The sequence below is a fragment of the Falco peregrinus genome, chromosome 12, assembly GCF_023634155.1.
Source record: "Falco peregrinus isolate bFalPer1 chromosome 12, bFalPer1.pri, whole genome shotgun sequence".
Lineage (NCBI taxonomy): Eukaryota > Metazoa > Chordata > Aves > Falconiformes > Falconidae > Falco > Falco peregrinus.
The window spans coordinates 4,646,103-4,661,478 of NC_073732.1; positions in this window are offsets into that span (position 1 = coordinate 4,646,103).

Genomic DNA, 15,376 nt, shown 5'->3' on the forward strand with positions numbered 1-15,376 from the left:
GAGCTCTGGCTCGGTGCTGCTCCAGTGCCCTGGGCAAAAGATGGTTTAAGGCAGACGTGAGATTCTGTGACTGTGGTCACAAGTGTCTAAGGGGGGGAAAAATCTCTGTGTGAGCAACAAATTTGAAAGGCGGCTTATGGGTGAACCTAAATCTTTGAGGCTTAGTTATTCCCTCTGCTCATAGAAAAGATCTGTTAATTGTCAGTATGTGGGATTTGGCCAGCAGACTCCCCAGCTGAGGCTGAAGTTGACGGTAGGGTGAAGCACGCCCAAGAGTGTTCAGTCCCAGGGTAACTGCTGTAGCTGACGTGTGGCTTTGTGCATCGCAACTCTTTCTCTTTCTGGGCCCTGCTTTATTTTTCCCAAACTGAGTTTTCTGGGTTTCCCTTCTCTCTTACATGGTTTGCCTTGCTACTTCAGGTTACTAGACACCTGTCTTTAAAGCCAGCAGGGAATATTTTGAATAAACTTTGCATAGCTCCATCTTTCCAAAGAAATCACACCAATTAATCTTTGCCACAGAGGCCGCTCATATGGATTATATGCTAACAGTAACTTGAGTTTTGACAGAAAAACTTGTCAGTGTATTTCTGCCAAGGCACTAAAATTGCCAATTGCTCTGCTTTCATCAACTAGAGCAGGTGACTGTTTTGAACATTAAAAGCAATGTGGGAATAAGCTGGTACTTTTTCCATCTACAAAAGCAAATGGATTTTAAATTTCACTCTGCTTGCAATGATGGCTAAGATAGCCAGCTTGGGGAGGATTCAATACAGTTTCTTTTGTACTAATCTGTCAGGCTATATCCTTGGGACTCTGGTAATAAATTGTCCAGAGAATTATGGGTGAGATTATGTAAGGCACTTCTAAAAGGCACACGTGGATCTTTCAACCAGCAGGAGTGAAGGAAATAGGATGATATAAAACCATTTTTATGTTATCCTAACAAAGAGCTTGCTCTCTCTCTGTTTTCTTTAGACCACCTCGAGGATCTGTTATTTCATGGCTGCCTGGCATAGCCACTGTGATTTCTTTTATTTGAGTATAACATTCATGGATTGGAGTGGGATCTTTGAAAACAGAACTGGGTCTGTCTTCCCCCAAGACTGTGCCAAAGGTGCACTGGCATTTTATAAAGAAGCTGGACTGGAGATAGGCATCTTACATTAAATACTGCAGAAAACATAGTACTGGCTATCTCTGAGACTCCAAAATGAGGAGATGGGTGCCAGTATTTTAAGATGAGATCTTTCTTCTTAATCTTACTTTCCTTGTTTAAGCTACTGCTATAGGAGGTTTATTTTCTATGGAAACTATCCAGTTCCCTACTCTGTAGGCTTCAGAGGCTGTACACTCAGTTCTTCTAGGTCTGGGATTCTTTCTTAAATTTCATATGGTGAATTTTCTTGCTTGCCCTGTATGTTAGCATTAGATGTCAGAGTGACCTTTCTGAAAGGCAAAACTTGCCCAACATCTGCTGGAGTCTCTGGGAGTCCTTGCTGGATACTAATGTTGTTTGTAGGTTATCTGAAATAGCTAATTCAATCTGCTTCAATAAAATATTCCTCTGTTCCAAACAGTCTTGCATTTTCACAGCCAAATGTCTTTGTCTTAAATGTTCCATTTCCATAAATCTCTCTGATGTATATTTGACGGTTGTTACATTATTCCGGTCATGTATTAATGCTACGAGTGCTGTGCAGTCCTCTCCCTTTCAGGTCTTCAGTAGCCAAAATAGGTGTCTGAAAAGTGTTATGGACGTGTTTTTCCAGAAGGTTCCGAAAACTTTTTCTTCTTATCCATTTTTTAGTTTAAAGTCTTGAATGAATAATGCACAGCATGACAGCTCCGTTCACACCATGTAGCTTTAAAATGTTCTTTCTCTGGACCTTTCCTTTCACCACACCACTTTTGTCCCTAAGTAGTCTTCCCTTTGGAGATGTTGATGGCCACTGCTGTAGTTGCTGGTAGTTCTCTGAACTGCATTTGAGCATCAGCCATTTCAAAGGTCCGGTACTCATGTTGTCTGCAATAATTGCAGTCCCTCCCCTTAAATGACTGTGGCAGAACTACTGTTATAAGCAGTCACAACAAAGCTAGAGGTGTGAGGGCTTGATTGAGGCAAGAACTGTTCTCACTAGGTTCAGAAAAAGGCACTCTAAAACCAGCAGAAATACCATTGATGTTGATGCCAACTACTTAGCTTCTGTCCGGCAATCTTTGCCTCCTACTTGGAAAGGAGATGTCTGCTTTCCACCTCATGGTTTTAGTGTTGCAAAGAGTCACACTGTCAGCTCAGCCTTTTCCCAGACTATTTAGTTCTAGCTTCACGTAGCTGGGGACAAGAAGTTCCCAAAGTGTTTGCCTGTTTGATATGACAGAAGTTAAGCTAGGAATCAAAGTGCAAACATTAACTTCAGTCATCACTATAGAAAAGACAATAACTACTACATCGTGTTGGATGACAACAGTTATTTTTTATTGTAGGTAAGTTGGTGTAACTGTAGACTGTTTATTAGATTTGTGTTGCTCTGACCAGAGAAGAAATGTTTTTTAATTTTTTTTCAATGCTTTTCCTGCTGTTAACTATCTGGTTTATTAAATAGAGATTTCCGGGCAGCCATTTCCTATTCATCCAGGGAATCAATTTTCAGCGTATTCTAGAGCAAGGTTTTATAACAGGTCAAGTCCTATACACCTACAGGTCTACAGGTAGATTCATGGCTTTTCCAAAAGTTGAAGTGGAGTGTTAGGTTGTAGATGTAACTCTTCCCCTTCTCCACAAGGTGCTCTGTTGTTATTAAAGCAGTGGCTGTATCAAGGGGTCCATTCTGTTAGCGTGGCTCAATGGATTGTCTCAGGGTGGACTCAGAAGGAGCAGAAATAGGAAAAGGTGAGGAAGGCCAAGAGCCACAAGACCTAAAGCATGCAGACAACGTACCCTCCTAGGAATTGAACAGGCACCAGCATGGCAGCCTGCTTTCAAATTCAGTTTGACGGAGTGAATTGAGCAGTTTTTCTGCTGAAGCTGTTTTCTTGGCACTCAAAAGAAATAGCTAATCATTTCCAGGTTGTGATTTACCAAGAATAGAAAAGGAAACTTATCTGCAGGGCTTCTACTTCAATACCAGGAGAATGGCACTAAATAGTTTGAGGCTGAGTTTTCTGTAGACTGGAATGACGTGAGCAAGCCTGAATCCTGGAGCAACAGAGATCTGGTACTGAAATATAAACATTTCAAATCCAGAAGCTTAGGGAAGGATAGTGCATGGAAGTTTTCCTACTCGTTAGCTTGTGGTCTGGATGTCGGGTAATATGTGCACAATGTATGTATCGCAATTTGTGCTGTCCTGTTAGCCTTGTGTTTTGAAAGTAAATGTAATTATCTGAACTCTCGAACTTTTTGCTTTCTGAGCTACTGTTGTGTTGCTGGTTTTAAAGGTACTTGGTAGAGGGTTAATTGGATTTATGAATGAGAGTAATTTCTAAATCGAAATGAGAAAATAGGATCTATGAGAAAATAGGATCTATGAGAAAAAATAAATTAACTTGACTTATTTAAAAACTAAGGGGAAACCTAGCAGAAACATGATTAAGGTTGTTTAAAAAAACAAAAAAGAATAAATTGTTTTCAGTGTTCATTGGGTGTAGAAAGTTAAAGAAATTGGAAGAAAAAAAGCATTTTTTTAATGGTACATATGTTTAAGCAGTGGTATATAATGTAGACTCCATTGCCAGATATTACTAAGGCCAGGTTAGGCACATTGTTTAGGGATGGTGTAAGATGGATGAACTTCTGTTGGAGAGCAAGAGGCAGGATATGATGCCCAGTCCACTAAATCTTATCTTGTTCCCTGGTATGTGTAACTTTCTATTAGAAAGTCATGAATGGCTTTAATATTCTGACACATAAACAGAAAGAGGAAAAAGTGTGGAAGCTGAACTGATACATCCTCTGAAGAGATGGAGTATTTCTAGAGCCACAAATATTTTAAGACAGCAGTTAAGAGAAACAGGGGAAGAAAACCCTGTTGTTGAAGGAGTTCTACTCTAGGAAGTTGGATAGCAAGCACTTACTCAGAGATAAACCTCAATGAACTGGAAGTTCTGGTGCACAGTGCTCTTTATTTTATTCTGCTATTTATTTGTATTTAAAACTATATAAACATGTTGGAAATTGCCTCCTGTGAGTAACTTATTCCAGTCAAACTCACTAAAAACTGCTGGGCTGCACTGAATGCTTATTTTAATCTTCACCCCTTTATCCATGACAATTTTGCTACCTACAAGGAAGTCTCATCCTGTGCTCAGCTGCAGCAAAGACCTTTTCCATTCTGGTGATGAAGCTGTAATGCCTCACTTGACCTGGGAAGTTAGCAGCAGTAAGTATGGACAGTGTCTGCTCCTTACAGCCTTTCTTCAAAACGAAAGCCTGCTTTCAGGGCTCTGTTTGAGGGTCAGACCTCCCCTTGTTATTTCATAGGAAAGAGCTATCAGGTAATTAATCTGGCAGCCAAACTCCTGAAAGGTCTGCCTGTCTCATATAAAAATCTGTACTCAAATCAGGAGAAAGAAGAGCTGAGCTTGTTTAATGTAGAGGGACTCTTAAAGAAAAGGGATTTCCCACTCTGACTGTAGCAGGCAGTTTTGGTTTGAGGTTGGTGGGAGCCTGTGAAGAGGTGAGTGAGGTAGGACTCAGCTGGCCTCTGGTTGGGAAACCGTAGTAGGGAAGGGAGTGATGTGTTAGAAGCCCAAGGCTCATTAGGGGCAAAACCTGACCCTGACCAGCAGGAGGACTAATTGTTCCCTGTGCCTTGTGGCAGTCAGTGGTAGGCTCCTTTTCTGCCCTTGCTCTATGATCTGACTTTTGAGTGCATGAAACACTAAGAAAGAAGACTGAAATTATGCATGCAAAATATGAGCATGCCAAGAGCTATCTGCATGCAGGAAATGTATGCTCAGAAAAGCTCGTCTGTACTTGTACAAACAGATGTGGGGTTTTGTCTGCTCTGTGAGGATCAAACAAGTGAGCTACAAGCAGGTAGTTGTAAATGAAAGAAAGTAGAAGTTAGACATCATCCAGCTTCACGCCTGAGGTCTCTTGCTGGAGTTGCAGGAGAACTCTTTTAGTTTGCACTTCCATTGATGTTGTAGTCCATAAAGGGCAATGTTGTTTTTCTATACTGTGTCAATATATTACTCTGTTTGATATCGTGTTTTATTTCCTCTTCAATGCTAAAGATCAAGTCCTATATATGAAGTGTTCTGCTCCTTGAGAGCTATGCAGCTGTTCTGGGAGCTGGTCTGTAAAAAATACCATTATTTGAAGAGAGAGAGGGAGACAGCTACATCCAGTAGTTCTGAAACTGAAACCTGTACCAATAAGGTGAAAAAAGTTTACAAGTGTTGTGCAAAGCTAAAGATTCATGTAGTTTGTTCTAAGTAAACAGGAGCCCCCCAGGGAAGCAGTGGTGTACTTGAATAGTCCCACACACATATTCTGTACTAAGTGATCCTTCTGTAACAAAACAAACAAACAAACTCTTCAAATGATGAATCACAATAAACTCTGACTGTGCAAAAAAACATTAGCTGTATTTATATTTTTTTTGCATAGTCTAATAACCTCAGTTACTAAGTTAGACAGCTGTCAAATGCACCCTAAGTCTTTCAAACTATAAAAATCCTTATGATTCTCTGAAACTGCTGATAAACAAAAAGGTTTCTGAGATTTTTAAGCTCTAACATCTATAAGCATTCCACAGAAAACATGGGATGAAAACAGACTTCCAATTTTTCTGAGATTTTTCTTGACAAAATTATTTTTCTGACCACCTTTGTTTCAGCACTTGGGCAGGTAAAATGGAGAAAGTATTTACCACTGTGCCATGTGCAGCCATTAAAGCTGTGTGCTAGATCCTTCAGGGTCTGGGCCATCAAAGAAGCTACAAGTGGCCCAAACAGCAAAGGCAGGCTGTCAGCTGTTCTCCAGCCTCCTGCTACAGGAGATAGAGCAGGCCCAGAAAGGGAGAGGGAAACCCTCTCCATTGCTGGGGCAAGGGCAGGACCTAACCCAGCTCAGAGAAATCAGCGTCATCGCGGAAAAATAAACCTGCAGGACAGGCATGCACAACCTGGTGTGTGATTCTCACACCCGCTTTATTGTCCTCTCCTCCCTAGACTAGGTGAGTGCAGAGGAGGCCTGTAGGCTGCCATCCTTGGGTTACAAAAGGAATATCTAGCTGGTCTACAAGAAGACAGGGAAGTAACTACAGACAAGTGATAGAAATAAGTATGTCAGCAGGGGCTGCTGTGTGTTCTTCCGCTGAAGTTCAGGACAGTGACAAAACAACTGTACTTGGGAATCATGGAATCGTAGCATTCTTTAGGTTGGAAAAGACCTTTAGGATCATTGAGCCCCTACCGTTAGTCGGACTTTAGTTTGCCCTGGAAGTAAGACTACATTGTATACATCCCAGCTGTAGCTTAAACGTGTGGGGTGTTTTGCCTGGGAAACTTATGCTCTTCCGATGAGCACTTGCGCACATGTTTCTCTTTACTGGAAGCTCATGTGTGGGCATGGATTGGACCTGTTACGTGTTTAAGATGAAAGTGTGTGTGCAGATGAGTGCAGGATTGGATTCTGTCTGGGTGAGTGACATTCATAAACTTCTTGAACATATTTCATAAGCACAGTATAATAAATCTCATTTTAACTGTGTCATTCATTTTGTACTTTCAATATGTAACTAGTTTCTCAGAGAATAAAAAGTTAAGGAAATGTAAGAAAGCATTTTAAGCAATTTTCATAGTTTAACAAATTACCAACTATTTATAAAGTGAAAAACTTATTCTCTGATTATATGATCTTCTAATAAACTTAATCAATGAAACTAATATCCCAAACAATTTATCACAGGAAGAAAGGCAACCCATCAATTTTATCTTTAAAAAATCCAAAACACCCACACCACAACTAAATGAATGCCAGTGTAACTTTGAGACCATTTTTTATGTAGAGAATCTATTCTAACTTCTACCTAATAAGTCTGTTTCCCCATGGATCTACCAGAGCTCCAACCTGCTTCCACAAGGGCCACTTGACATGACAGGGCTCTCCTTGCATCTGATCCCACACCTTTCTTACAATGATGACAGTGGCATGGCTTGGGCTGCTTCATTATATCCACTTCAAATTGTGCATCTGTGCTGTGTATATTTTGTCCTTGGATGCAGAAGTTAAGTACCAATCTAGAAAAAAATAAAAAATTGTCTCTGTTGTTGAAGTACTGACGTAACAAGAGCTGCTTTCCAGACCGGAGGGGTCTTTGCCTTGTACGCCTTGTACTGACTCTCACAGTTGACCTGAGCAGTCTCTCACATTACTCTGAAATCTGATCACTCTCCTTTCTTCTGTGTCTTTTTGAGTTCTGTTACACTCTATCCTTCTCATGCCCGTGTTATTTTTTGAATACAAATACAATTGAACTCAGGCTAGTTATCAGGAAGTACCAGGTCTAGAGGTCTGAAGGATTGGGCAGGTTTGATTTTAGCTTCCATCCACAAGTCTTTCAAAGAGTTTTGGATGCTGGGCTTTAATAAGTGCTAAAAAGAGTAAATGTCTAAAATGGGAGCTACAAGTAGGTGGTTACGCTGCTTGAAAGAACACCCTGTCTCAAAACTACTAGAGAATCAGATGTTGTCAAGTTGATTTGCAATGACTCAACTGATCTGGGTAGTCTCACCAGTTAAAGGTGGGTGATACAGGACTGTGTGCTCCAGCAGAGCAGAGATCTCCTCTAACAGTTGTTTTTTTTGAGCTGTGTGCCATGGCAAACAAGCACTTGCCTGCCAAACAGGAAGGGTGAGAAGGAATTTGTGCTTGAAGCGGTACATTGCCTTCTGGCACCTCTACAGCTCTTCCTACACAAATCTTTTGGCAAAGCCACAAACCTAGATGACAACTGGGAATTTACAATTAGCTGAATGCACGAGTTATAATAATGATCATTTTCTTTCATTCTGTTTTATGAATGAGTGGGTTTATGGAATGGAATTTGATATTAAAATATGTTCTTCTAATTGACCTTTTCAGCTGTCTCAGCATTAGATTGCAAAATCTGTTAGTGAGCTGAACAGTGTTGCTAAATTAAATACCAGTGCAGACGAGAGGAAAGCATGCTAGTGACAAACTGGACAGGGAGCCCACTTTACCTCGTGTACATCTCCAAATGGTTTTTACAGCTGCTTTAATAAAGAAACAAGCTACATCACCCACAGCCTGGAGAAAGGGCCATAAACTCTGTAGTACACCATTAATATGTTAATATTGAAAGCAGTAAAGGATTTGCAGTACAACTTTGATGTTAGCCAGCTGCAACTGAAAGCTGGTCTGAGGGAAGCTTCTGGGTGCCAGCCATGACAACACACCGGCAGCCCCCTCGGAGATGATGTGCCTGTCCGATGTGGTTCTGCCTGTGATTTATACCCATGTCTGCCTGGCTTTTGACTGCCTGTCAGAAACTTTTCAGGCTTCTATTTCCCCTGCTCGCTCATTCCCTCCAGCCGGTTCCAACCATAACTAACCCGGTTCTGCTTGGTAATCACTGCTGCTGGCGAGGTGAAATGGAGACTGGATGGAGGGGCTGCCCATGTTTTCAGAGAATCTGATGGCTTTTCTGGGTCATTTTGGAAGGCATAGCTGCCCCCCTTTTTTTGCTCAATTTTACAATTAAGCCTAATTTTTCCCATCTTTGATAGGCAGTTTCTTCAGGTCTCAAGACTTCTCTGAGTCTACAAATTAACCCCCATTCACTGCAGGTCCCTGCTGCCATAACAGCAGGCCTGACTTGTAGAGGATGCATCTCACTGCCACAGTCCTTCTCAAAGCTCAGTTCTCAGTTAGTGCTTTTGCACTAAGGAGCAAATCTGCCATTTCTCACCGCAGTGTGTGTACGTTGCCTGGTCAGTCACCCGTTCGCACCTTCAGCAAGTCCTTCTTGGTGCATTTAGGTGCTACAGCAAAGCTTGGTACAATTGCTTGTGCTGCCTAAGGGAGTAATCCCAGTCCTCCCATCTCCCTTGTGTGTTCAAACAAGTCCAAACAAGTTCTGCTGCTCCTTTGACTGCATGGCAGGATGGTTCACCTTGCTGGTCCTGCAGAAGCTCTTCACTGCTCTTTTTGGCTGCCTCAGCAGCATGTTGGCCTTGCTCACCTGAATGCACATGAAACATGGATTGCAGGATGAGGGAAGTGTAGCATCCTTCAGAAGATTTGATCAACCAGAGTCTGTGATGGTATCCTACACATCAGAGCAGGGATCTCAGCCTTCCCTGGCCACCTGCATCTCTAGTAACACAAAGCAGGGACACCTCACTGAACCTTCCCTCAGAGATATTTAGGAGGGAAAGCAGCAACAGCCAGGGCCCAGCCCTTCACATGTCCCTTATTCCATTGCTTTGTACAACCTGTACAGCATCTTTTAACCTGCACAGCTCCTTCGAAACATCTTTGCTTTTGGTTCATTCACAGATGATCCAGAATAAAACCGCTTGCTGTGGTGCTGTTATTGGATCCAAGAGCAAGAAGCACGAGTCATACACCCTATCGCACAGATAGAGGTAAGCCCTTCAACACTTTGACATTTCCTACAGAAGCTGTGATCTTTCCTACAGACTTCCCTTCGTTTTATCTTTAATTCTTCATTCCACCCTTTGGAATCTTTTTCACAGATTTTATTTTTACAACCTTTTCTACATAGATTTGCTGAGAGATGGTTATTTCATTCTGAGAGATATATAGAGTAGATAAAATTTCTTCCTTGTAGCTGCACTGATCACAGTGCTTTAGTTAAGAGTCTGATGGTGTTTTCATTATAAACTGCTGGTTTCAAGGATTTATGTAATGTCCTGAAAAGGCTTGGCTTAAAAATAGTCATTTGGAAGAAATGTGTGTATGTACTTAACTTTCTAAAATCAGTGGTGTGTTTTGCAAGACTGTGGGGTGCAAAAAAAGTATCACATTTTTGTATACATTTTTATTTGTTCCTAATAACTCTAAACTTTTAGAAATGTTTATGCTAAAGACCCATATACTTGGGCATCTTGATGCAGATGCTGGAAAACATAATTGTCTTTAACAAATAACCTTTGCGTCTTTACTTCAGTACTCCCTTCCCAACTGTAAGTAGTACCATATAGGTCTCTGTCCCCAAATGTACATCCACGTTTGTTCTTTGTGTATAATACTCCCTTTCTTTTGACATGTCTTACAGCTTCATTCTGCTTGTTTACGGTATAACCACTGACATATTAAAAAATTATGGTTATCAAAGGCTTGAATCATTGTAGAAAGAAATGAAACATAATGGCATATTATTTTGTTCAGTGTCATGTTGATGGCATGTATTTTAACAAAACTGTGTATTTAAATCTTGTAGAAGCTTCAGAGCACTCTAAGCATGGACTTCTTAGATGGTAGGATCTCGATGTGTCAAGCCTGCAGACTTTCTTTTTTTTTCTTTAAGCTGCATACTACAGGGAAAATCAATAAGGATAACTTAAGAAGTGTAGTGAGAGCTCTGCATGGGAATTTTTGGAGTGTGAACTTAGCTACTTTGGACTGGTTGTCATGTCTTACGTACTTAAATGTGAAACAATGCTGCTTTTTCAACCCCCGCAGTGTTGGAAAATGAGGCAAAGCTTTTCTTCACAACTGAGCAGCAGAGCTACTGCTGATATGTCTATCACTTAGTGCATCAACCTTTCACTGTTACATGCAGATCTGAATTGATTTGAGTTCTAAGAGTTTTAATTGAAGTCTAAGATTTTTAAGATATATTATGCCAAAAATGGATTCGTGGTTTTTGAAATAGTAACAGAGAAACTAAAGAAGAGAAAAATAAATGAAAGGTAGATTAAGAGCAGTGATAATACATAAGGTCAGTTTCTGATTCACCAAAATTCCTGCACATTATCCTCTAGTCACCATTTCTGGACTGAACTCAGTTAATTTATGTCTGTTCTTTAGTCCAAACCCCTGTTGCTGAGAAAATATTTCTACTAATTTAGAACAGTTTTGGAACAGAACATTCAAAATATTTGGGTTTGAAAGTCTAAGTTCCATGCATATATTAAGTCTTATTCAGGTGACTCCAGTAAATTCATTGAGGTATGTTCTAAACTTGAGACCAGAAAGTGTTTTTGAAAGAACCCCCTGACATAAATTCAATCTCTTTGTTTTGAAGGGAAAAGATATATGAAAGGGCTAGTTCAGAGCCTGATTTAAAAAAATGAAATGGAAGAAGAAAGAAAACCTGGTAGAAATTCAGGCTGTAAAAATGTGACTGATTCTGGGGACAGGTTCATGTACTTGTGCTCTGTTTGGATCTTGATACCCGTTACATACTAGTGCTTCTCATGAACTAAATAGTGCTTCCTACTCCAAGTGAATTTAGATTTTTAACTTGTTCAGGAGAGCAGTGATGGATTTGATGGCTGAAAACTTTTGATAGAAATGAAAACAAATCTGAATAGATTAATTTTTAAAAGTCATAGCTAGAAGACACAAGTTCAGTTTAGTTCCATATGTCCCTGTAGAAAACTACCATATTGCTAACAGGATGATGAATAGCCTTAATGTCTCTTACTGAGCTGGGGAAAAAAGTCCTCCAAGATTCTATTATAAATAAAATTACAGAGATTCCTTTGGCACCCTATTTATTTGTGTTCTAATTATTACTTAGCAAATGCAAGACGTGATATAGCTTTTAAGCTGAGATATTTATGAACCATGTGTTCTCTCTGCAAAATTAATTCAGGCTTTTTAGCGGTGGTTGTTCCTGTCTATACACAAATTCTGCAACACTTTTTTTAAAGATTTTGATCTTTAAGTCCAAGACAACTGATAAGGCTGCGGATGTATGCTAGACTTTGGTTACTCCTTTCATACCTTTTTGCAGGTAGGATATAGGCTGTTTGTTCCAGCACGGTTACTCTCATCTAGCTTTTCGGTGTGGCTGTGTATGCATCAGCTAAACTAATCCAAGTTCTCAGACCCCAGTGGTGATTAGGTCCATGGTAAAAGCACACCTTAAAAATAAACGGATCAAACAGATAAATGAACCAAATAGATAATGGATATTACAAGATATACATAATGCTTAAAATTGAAGTATTCAGAATTATGAAGAGTGGTAGCTGTGCCAGAGGTATTATTTTAGTGTTTCTGAATTCCACTGGTAAGCGATTATAGGTTCTTTGAACTTGGTCTAAAAAGGTCATATGAAATTGCTTCTGTTGTTGGTTAGTTACATGTGCTTTCTCACCAGAAAAGAGAATTAAGACAATACAGACTGTAAAAAAAACACATTGTAGGTCAGTGGTGTCAGGAAGATGAGCTAGAAATCTGGTTAATAACTACCTTGTTTAACTTGGATATTGAACCTGCTCTATGTTTAGGGCTGCATTTGGGAAATCATCTGTGCTGCTCATGGGATTAAATTATATTATTTTCAGTGTTTTGTGAGCTCTTATGGGCCTCCTTTTCCTCTTTTGTGATAATTCACAAAATCTGACAGAGCAACACACGTTGGTGCAAACCTCATAAAGTTCAACAAGGTGAAGTGCAAGGTCCTTCACGTTGGTTGGGGCAATGCCAAGCACAAATAAAGGCCAGGCAGAGAATGGATTGAGAGCAGTCCTGAGGAGAAGGACCTGGGGGTGCTGGGGGACAAAAAGCTCAACGTGACCTGGCAGTGTGCGCCCGCAGCCCAGAAAGCCAACCGCATCCTGGGCTGCATCACAAGAAGCGTGACCGACAGCAGGTCCAGGGAGGGGATTCTCCCCCTCTGCCCCGCTCTCGTGACCCCCACCTGCAGCACTGTGTCCAGCTCTGGGGCCCCAGCAGAAGAAGAACGTGGGCCTGCTGGAACGAGTCCAGAGGAGGCCACGAAGATGATCAGAGGCCGGAGCACCTCTCCTACAGACAGGCTGAGAGAGTTGGGGTTGTTCAGCCTGGAGAAGAGAAGGCTCCGGGGAGACCTTGTAGCAGCCTCCCAGCACCTAAAGGGGCCGACAAGAAAGCTGGGGAGGGGCTTTTGACAAGGGCACGTAGCGACAGGGCAAGGGGGAATGGCTGGAAGCTGAAGGAGGGCACATGGACATTAGATATGAGGAAGAAATTCTCCCCCGTGAGGGCGGCGAGGCGCTGGCCCAGGCTGCCCAGAGCAGCTGTGGGTGCCCCATCCCTGGCAGTGCCCAAGGCCAGGCTGGACGGGGCTGGGAGCAGCCTGGGCTGGTGGGGGGTGTCCCTGCCTGTGGCAGGGGGGTGGGAATGGATGATCTTTAAGGTCCCTGCCAACCCAATCCGTTTGATAATGATGATGATATGTAATTGCATTTAATAGTCATTTAGAGCCGAGTTTGGTGGGATGTCCTTCCATATTCCTAATGCTATATAAAAGTAAAGGCACTTCAAAATTGCATTTAAAAATGTGCTTAAATGTAGCATATCTGTGTTTGCTTTCTTTGAATCAGAGCCCAAATTTACAAATTGTGTATCTGTTTGCTGGTATCAACTAAGCCCTGCTAGACGGTGAAATTCTTGAGGTTTTTTTAAACCTGCAACAATGCTGGAAATACTGAGCTGCTTTGTCCGTAACAGTGAAACGGATTTCAGCACGGGATCAGGAGATATCTTATTCTTTTCAAGGCAGCAAGCTTGACATTCTGGCCTTAATGCATTCTTTTCAATTCTGTGTTAGGCTCAGCAGTAATTGTAATGGACTATTGTTTTTCCCAGGCGCATGCTATGTTTGAGAGTGCAATCAGAGTTTGAAGTCAGGGCTGGACTCCTTCTGCTGGCCTTTTTCTCATCTGCTGTGTCAGAGGAATATCAGTTCTGTTTCATCAGACTATCCTCACTAAAGAGATGACTAAGATTGTGTGGTTTTTTTGCTAATTTGGCCCGACAAAGGCAAAGGCTGGAGCTTCATCCAGATCACTTGGATGCAGCAGCTGAACAACTGCAGCCCAGACCAGCACACATCAGTCTCACAAATATTAGGTGTGTGAAAAATCAGAAGAAAGAAATCTTCTTGAAGATAAGGAAATGGTGCAAGTTGTGATCTGTGCCAGGCTTTTATCAACAGAGATTTTTTATTTATTCTTTTTAAAATGTGTGCACGCTTTCCCATAAACTACCTAGAAGTGGAATACCATGAGGCTGTAGAAACTTCTTCTGCTTTGCAAATCCAAAGCTGAAGCACATTTATTCCATCTGGAGTTCGTAGAAGTGTAGCAAAGCCATGATATTATTATTGTATCAAAAAGGAAGGTTTACGTGTGATGCTAAATCTAGAATTCTCAAACTCAAATGTAGTAAGGAAAAGACATCATATAAACAATTCAGTAGGGTGCCAGAGTTCATAGAATTAATATACATTTGATATCAGCTTTTAAGCTATCTAATTAGTATGCACAACAGAAACTAAAACGCCACAGTGTTATCATCTATAACAATCCTTGCAACGGCATGACAAATTCAAATCTTCAGACAGGTACTCTACAAGTGGTTTTCTTTCAGGAAAGAATCCAGTGGCTGTATTGTCAGTGCTGAGTGTTTTACATAGTCATTCTTTTATGACCTGGAGTGTCTGGGTCAATGATTTTAAGCAAAATAATTGCATATATTTTATTATTACAGAACTACCAATGAATAAAAATAAAATCAAATATTTACCTTACATTTATTTATGAGGGGACTCAGAAAAGGGACTTTATAGTCAGAATTTACAAATTTTCTTCTTTTTCAAAATGTTCTTAACCATGTAATATTTTTCACCCTGAAGAAAGGATAAGAATAATCTTGAGTATTATAAATTTCTCAGTCAAAAAGTAGTACTTCATTCTTTTATACTTTTGGTCAGTACATTTCATTCCCCTCCTAACACCAGTCTTAAACACTGTTGTAAACTCTCTTACTTTAAGATTCACATCATATATAGTCAGCAAAAACAAGTTTATAGTTGTCCAGTGATCGGTTAAAAGACATAGAAGACTGGGATAGATAGTGCAGTTGAGCTGCCAATTTTTAAAAGTAACGCTTTTTTTTTTCTCTCCAGAGTTCTTTATGATTGTTTGCCTCCATGTGGATTGTGTGGTGCTGTACAGACGATATGCTGAATTTTTTTATGGCTTGGTCTTTCCAATGCTGGCTAACCTCATTAAAAATAACAGTTTACTGCAAGAGGTGCCCAGTGTGTCTGCACAGAGGACTGGATCTCACCTTACTAACGTGCTGTGCCAGGGAGCATAGCAGCATAGGGCACTGACTTTTTTGAAGGGTTAAAATGGAGTGTGTTCTTCATCTTTTGAC